Raw genomic sequence first — 7,944 nt, 5'->3', positions numbered from 1 at the left:
CTCCATGGGAGAATAGCAGCCTGCATTGCTGCGAAAGGTGGATATACACTGTACTAGTGCCGACATTGTGCATGCTCTGTTGCCTGTGTCTATGTGCCTGTGGTTCTGTCAGTGTGATCATGTGATGTATCTGACCCCAGGAATGTGTCAATAAAGTTTCCCCTTCCTGGGACAATGAATTCACGGTGTTCTTATTTCAATTTCCAGGAGTGTAGTTTCAGTGTATGCCACTGGTGCTTGAGTATATATAGTCTAGGAAACATGGGCTCTAAAATGTATACCATAAGAGCTGTGTGAACATGTTCGTCTTCCATACTGCGAAACACCTCTCTTCTGCTTCAAGCTGTTTGCTTTCCATATTTTGACAGAAGGTAGTATGTATCAAAACAAGAAAAAAATGCAATAAACTTGGGCTCTAAAATGCGTACGCAAAGAGCTTCAAGCACTTGCTCGAGCGAAGGTATGTGTTTCACGCCAGCGATGATGAACAAGGGCTCATAACTCTTAACGTATGCATTTTAGAGTTCATATTTACTATACATTCTTTTTTTCGTTTAGGTGTAAAGAACCTCTCCCTGAAACTTCTCGGTGTTTTGTGGATTTCTCACATACCTGTGTGCATATTCAGCTCGTATATCTAGTGAATTTCGCCTTATAAAATCATCTGAATCGTGAGAAGGTATGTATATCTGCCTGTAATTCAGCGTCGTTTCGAGGAAAACGTCTGTCTCTGGCAACTGTTCAAAAATGGTTCAAATGGCTCTGAGTACTATGGGACTCAACTGCTGAGGTCATTAGTCCCCTAGAACTTAGAACTAGTTAAACCGAACTAACCTAAGGACATCACAAACATCCATGCCCGAGGCAGGATTCGAACCTGCGACCGTAGCGGTCTTGCGGTTCGAGACTGCAGCGCCTTTAACCGCACGGCCACTTCGGCCGGCTCTGGCAACTGTGACTTCACTGTTTTATATCATGCGGCTCTAGACAGGACGTTATGTGTATCCGTAACAATGGGGCTCGCAGGATGATCTTGTTGCTAAAATTATTGGCTGGTTGCATCGCTCATTCTCGAGATGTGACTTACGAACAGAAAAGGTGAGTGAAAGACTGCGCAATATACTTTTACAGTATTATAAGTCAACTAATTACAGGAAAGAAAATACAAACAGTGCGTTTTAGAATTTTTCTACACATCAGATTTTCGTATCCCCAACCCCACCCATACCAGCAGTAGGGTTATCTTATATCCACAGTACTTTTATACACGTAGTGAATCACGCATATACAAAATTTGGTTGAAACTGCTCCAGGTGTTACTGATGTTTGGTTTTATCAGAAAACCAGACGTCAGAAAATTTTGTAACATTTGTACAATCAGCTGACCGGCGCCTAAACAAGTTGTTCATTGAGAGAAGTGGCAACAAAACGACTATTCACGTTGGTGTGTAGAATGTATGAGTCTGTTAATGTATCATATAACTTTCGGAGAAACATCATCCACACAATTCCGGAGATTGTAAGAGCCAACAATTTCGAGACTCATTGCACCATCAGCTTAACAGCTCATACATCCAAGCTGCTGATAAGAATAATAGTCAGAAGAATGGAGAAGAAAACTAAATATGTTTTAGATGACGATCAGTTTGGTTTTACGAAAGATAAAGGCAAAGGAGAGGCAGTTCTGAAGTTGCTGTTGTTAATGGAAGTAATACTATAGAGATATCAAGACACAGTCGTAAGATGGAAAAATGGAACGACAATGACAAATGGTGCAAGATATTCGAAATTCAGAACAAAATAGGGGTAGGCTATGTGGAAAGACGGGTTATATGGGTAATATACAATACGTCTAAGAGATAAGAGGGAAGAATAAGAGTAGAACACCAAGAACGAAGTGTTCGAATTGAAAAGGGCGTAAGACGAGGACGTAGTCTTTCGCTACTACTGTTCAATCTATACACTAAAGAAGCAATGACGGAAATAACAGAAATGTTCAAGAGTGGAATTAAAATTCAGTGTGAAAGGATATAAATGATAAGATTCACTGATGACATTGCTATCGTCAGTGAAAATGAAAAAGAATTATAGGATCTGCAGAATTGAATGAACTGTCTAGTGAGTACAGAATATAGACTGTGAGAACATCGAAAAATGCTGAAAATAATGAGAAGTAGGAGAAATGAGAACGTCGAGAAACTTGACATCTGGATTGGTGATCACTCAAAGAGCTATGAGCACTTGCTCGATGAAAGATATACGTTTCACTCTAGCGAAGATGAACAAGGGCTCATAACTCTTAACGTATGCATTTTAGAGTCCATATTTGCTGTACATTCTTTTTCTCGGTTAGGTGTAAGGAACCTCTCCCTAAAGCTTCTCGGAGTTTTGTGGATTTCTCACATATCTGTGTGCATATTTCACTCGTATATCTAGTGAATTTGCCATATAAATTCATCTGAGTCGTGAGAGGAAATGTGTATCTGCCTGTAAGTCAGCGTTGTTTTGAGGAAAACGTCTGTCTCTGGCAACTGTGACTTCACTGTTTTATGGCATGCGGCTCTAGACAGGACGTTAAGCGGAAAAGATGAGAATCGAAGCATGTGAGATGTGATGCTACAGAAGAATGTTGAAAATTAGGTGGGCTCATAAGGCAAGGAGTGAGGAGATTATCAGTAGAATCAGCGGGGAAAGGAATATGTGGAAAACACTGGCACGAATGAGGGACAGGTTGACAGGACATCTGTTAAGACAGAAGATGGAGCTGTAGAGGATAAAAATCGCACAGGAAAACAGATATTGGAACAGATCTAGCTGAGATGAAGAGGTTGGCTCAGGAGAGGAATTCGTGGCGAGCAACAGCACGTATGCCAGTGTCGGTTATAAATTCCTTCAGGCATCAGAGATACATGCTGATAGATCACTGACTTTTCACCCCAACCCCAGTTGTGGAGATGAAACGCCATAGTGGCTGTCAAAATTCCTGACCCCAACTGTGGAGATGAATCGCCATACTGACTGTAAACATTAAGTTTAGCGTCTCCAACAACTACTGATATGGCACTGATAGCAGTTGTAACCATATATTTTCAAATGTCACCACTTGCCATCCACATATTTTTCCGTTAGGCTGATTAGGGTGTATTATAGCCACAGTTTTGTTACGAAAGTAAATTGTGAGATATGTAGATACGAAATCCCATTGAAACTGTTCCCGACGTTCCTGAGTTAAGTTTCTATGTCACCTCCTTTCCACACTGCGTGCGTGCACACAACAACTCAACTAACTATCTTTGTAATCTGGTAAATAGTACAGGGACACATAGAAGACGAACCAATATACAAAATACACTGGTCTGCAAAACGTAAGGATGAAACCTACCTTCGCATGATGTGCCTTGTAAGGTAACATATCTCAAAGAAACTTGGCCATATGTGGAAATAACTGCCGCGGCATAGTACAGAAAGTAACTGAAAAATACGCAGTGACACTAGCAGAAATGACACTTTTATTCAAAGACAACAAATACGCAAAAGTCACCACGATGTATGATGCTCCGCTGGACATTACAGTAGCCGGGACATGATTCTTAATAGGTTGTGTGATCACCATCGACGGCAGTGAATCTCTCATCCGATAAGTGAACGCAGCCCAGCTCCTAGTAGATCTAGTTCCTATGCTCTTTGCACAATTGCAAATGATGCTGTCAATGTGCGGGTGTCAACGGAACACGACTTGCTTGTCATCGGGCAAAGAGACTACCCCCATGCAGTCGATAGGCCACTGTGGAGTGTGAGATAGCATTCATTGCACCATTTTTAAATGTGGTTACAGTTTCACTCGCTGTTTGATGTCTGTCCCTATTTACCCGTTGCACAAGGCAGTGGTCATCTGATCATGGTTTATCACCTCCTCTCTCTGGGGCAGCAGTCTGTGTGGTTCGTAACGCTTCGCATGCACGTGAAATCTTGTGCTGTGAGCAAACACAAAATTCGTGGGCTACGCTCATCGCACTTCGTCCTTCTCCTAGTCTTCCGTATCAAGTCATCGAAATGTTGTCTCCGGACAATGTTTTCTCGAATAACATCACCACCGTGCACCGTACCTGCACACTGATTGACAAACGTACAGACACTCTGCTTTCTCGCTCCACAATGTAACGAATGCGAAACGTTATGTATGAATTATCTGAAGTCTTCTGAGTGAGCACGCCAAGTTTCCGTCACTTTCGAAAGATAGCGTAGCTGCAGAAAAGATTCAAGGCGTCTGTAGGTGATGTACGTTACAAGCAACGTGCCATCATTGAATTTCTCACTGCAGAGAAAAAAGCTGTGGGGGATATTCACAAACGCTTGTGCAAAATCTATGGAGCATCTGGTATCGCAAGATGTACAGTTGGTAGCTATGCACGGAGGGTGAGGTCATCAGAAGGCGGTTCCGCGGAGCTCCACGATTTAAAGCTGTCCGGGAGGCTATCTACGTCTATCACACCTGACATGTTGCAGCGAGCGTACTGTCTGAGTACGTTCAGTTTTGCTCAGCTGTTTGTACATCAAATAACATAAGAGGTCTACCAGCACAGTAATTCATAAGTTTTCTGAGGGGACGGTTCAGCACGTTGGAAATATGCGAACGCTACATTGCTGCCTTGACTAGATGTCGCTGCTTACACATCGTTAATTAGCTGTCTCTTCCGTTGTCGTTCTATGCAAACCGCGATGTTGTATAAAGCCTTAGGCCATTAAAGTATGCCATTCGTGGAAAACATTTTGAGGACGACGAAGAGGTGTTTCACGCAGTGAAGCCCTGGCTACGCCGCCAGGACAGGGATTGGTACCGATAGGGCATACACGCCCGTGTTTAGCGCAGCATAAATGCCATAGAATTGGATGGAGATGGCGTTGAAAATTAGGGTGAGTACAGAAAACACCATTCTTCGTGTGTGTAATTCTCATTATGTTCAATAAAGAATTGTTAAAGGAAAAATATGCTGTGCGCTACTTTCAGGGCAACCATTGTATGTGTGGAAGACTGGGAGAGCTGTGACAGTGACAACATGCCCTCGCACTTTCATTCATTTCCACCGTGTAACTAATATATTAGATTACTTTATCCATTTCGTCCTTAAGTTTTGCAGAATAATGTATTAGTAGAAGTTTTCCAGTCACACTCATGCTTGCAATTATTACTGTGTGAAATAATTGCCAACCGATCTTCCTTAGCCGTGTTTTACCCATTATTATCCTTCCTTTCACTCCTCTTTATTCACTCAAATCAGTTACGTCGGCAGAGCAAACAGAAGCGGTGCTATCGACCGGCGGTTCCCGTTACGATGGCGTGATCTCGGCGGCCAGGGCAGGGTTGTTATTGTTCGCAGCCTATAAAGTGGCAATTAAGGCAATTGCTCATCTGCTAAAAGATTCAACGCCGAGTTTTGCACGTGATTCGTCGGAGAGCTAGGGAAAACTAAAGGATGGGGGAGGGGGGAGGGGGGGGGGAGGAAAGGGTTCTTCGATCCGGGATCGCTACGCAAAATCTCTCAGGGGACGATGGAGACGCGCTGCTAGCGGAATGGGCTTACGAATTCCAGTTAATAAACACGACAGCAGTCACGAACACCAAGAAAGGAGAAATAAAAAAGCGACGGGAGGGTGGCATTGCGGGAGGGGAGAGAGAGAGAGAGAAAGAGGAGTGGGGCTTACGGCGACATTAGCGGCGTCTAATCGTCTGCCGAATCGCACGGGCACTTAGCGTTCTCTATCGGGCGCATCGACACGCAAACTCTCGGGCCGCACTCGGTCGGAAGCGAAAATTACGAGCGTCCACCGGGCGTATTATTCTAATCAGGGCGCGAGTCGAGTGCGCCGGCAGGTGGATTCGTGCGCCGCCAGCTTCAGGGAGTCGGCGGGCCGGGTAGCCACGACGGGTCGGGTAGCGAAGCGACAGGCGGCGCGGAGCGCTCTGTAAACAAAAGCGCGCGCACTCTGCCAATGTACCCGAACGATATCGAGCGTAACAGGCGTATACGCCAGCTTTTGTGGAGGTGGACAACACGCGGACGTCACTGCTTAGTAGCCTCACCGGGCGAAATATTCGTCATTCTCTGGTACCTTACGAAAGATGTGGATGCAGCATAACGTATCTCGCGGCCCCGTGACCTCCAACTGTTGACTTAAATAAAGGCACCGAGATGATATTTATTGGAGCACTGCAGGGGCATCGCCATCCGAGTGGTCTGAAGGCGGCTGCGGTGGGCGAGAGAGAGAGCGCTGATAAACTATCCGAGATAGTGTGAGGTTACGGCTGAGCCATCCACATACCCCTGTGGTTGTCAGGAAGACGTATACCGGGTGACCTTGCCGACAAACAGATCGCTCCCCGTAGAATGACGTGAGGCAAATTACAAAAAAAAAAAAAAAAAAAAAAAAATGGTTCAAATGGCTCTGAGCACTATGGGACTTAACATCTGAGGTAATCAGTGCACTAGAACTTAGAACTACTTAAACCTAACTAACCTAAGGACATAACACACATCCATGCCCGAGGCAGGATTCGAATCTGCGACCGTAGCGATCGTGCGGTTCCAGACTGAAGCGCCTAGAACCGCTCGGCTACACTAGTCGGCCGGCAAATTACACATATCACGCAACGGTATGGTTTGGAATGGTATGCTGACAGTGAATCATTAACATCGGTGCAGCCGGAATGTGTGGGTCGGGATAAGTGGCGACTGTATTTTGGGACCAGTTCTCCTTCCACGTCACCTAGCAGGCCAGAACTATTGGCGGTTCTTGTGGATGGCTTTGTCTCCCCTGCTGGGTGAAGTGCAATTTAGGACTCGAAGGGTTGTGTGGCTGCTACATGACGGCGCTTCATTCCACTTCGCCGTTAATGTCCGGTCGCATCTCAACCTTATCTTCCCTGGTCCATGGATCGGACGAGAGGCTCCAGTTGCATGACCTGTTCGTTCACCGGATCTCAACCCGTGCGATTTCTGGTTATGGGGACATCTCAAAAGTGTCGTCTATGCAGAGCCCTTTCCAGATGTGGAGGCACTGGAGCAGAGTATTCATGGTGCCTTTGACACTGTTCGAATGCAGCATGGCCGATGTGAACCATGTGATGCGTGCATGCTTGCGTTGAGGCACATGCAAACCATTTTCAAAACATATTGTATCTGTGGCTGCATGATACAGCATGTATTTTACCGCAGTCTCTGTAACAACGAATGACTGAAAATGGTCTTCAGCAAGGAAACATCTACATCTACATATATACTCCTATAGCCACCAAGCGGTGTGTGGCGGGGGTAACGCTCTCGCGATGGCTAAATGTACCAGTTACGAATCTTGCAGCTCTTTTTTGGACCTCCTCAATCTCTTGAATCAGACCCAACTGGTAAGGGTCCCATACGGACAAACAGTACTCCAAGACTGGACGAACTAACGTATTGTAAGCTGTTTCCTTTGTTGAAGGACTGCGTCGCATCAGGATTCTACCAATAAACAGCAATTTAGAGTTCGCCTTAACCGTTACTTGTGTGATCTGATCATTCCATTTGAGATCATTTCGAATAGTCACACCCAGATACTTGACGGACGTTATCGCTTCCAAAGACTGGGCAATTCTTTTGTACTCGTACATTAATGGGGATTTTCGCCTTGTTGTACCCAGTAGGTTACACTTACTAATATTGAGAGATAGCTGCCAGTCATTACACCATGCATTTATCTTCTGCAAATCCTCATTGATTTGTTCACAACTTTCGTGTGATACTACTTTCCTGTAGACTACAGCATCATCGGCAATCAGTCTAATTCCGCTGTCAATACCATCAACCAGATTATTTATGTAAGTCGTAAAAAGCGGAGGACCTATTACGCTGCCCTGGGGCACACCTGAAGTTACGCTTGTTTCCGTTGAAGCCACCCCGTTCAGGACGA

Source organism: Schistocerca americana, chromosome 6 (assembly GCF_021461395.2).
Source record: "Schistocerca americana isolate TAMUIC-IGC-003095 chromosome 6, iqSchAmer2.1, whole genome shotgun sequence".
Lineage (NCBI taxonomy): Eukaryota > Metazoa > Arthropoda > Insecta > Orthoptera > Acrididae > Schistocerca > Schistocerca americana.
The sequence above is the reverse complement of the archived record's forward strand: the minus strand, read 5'-3'. Positions refer to the sequence as shown.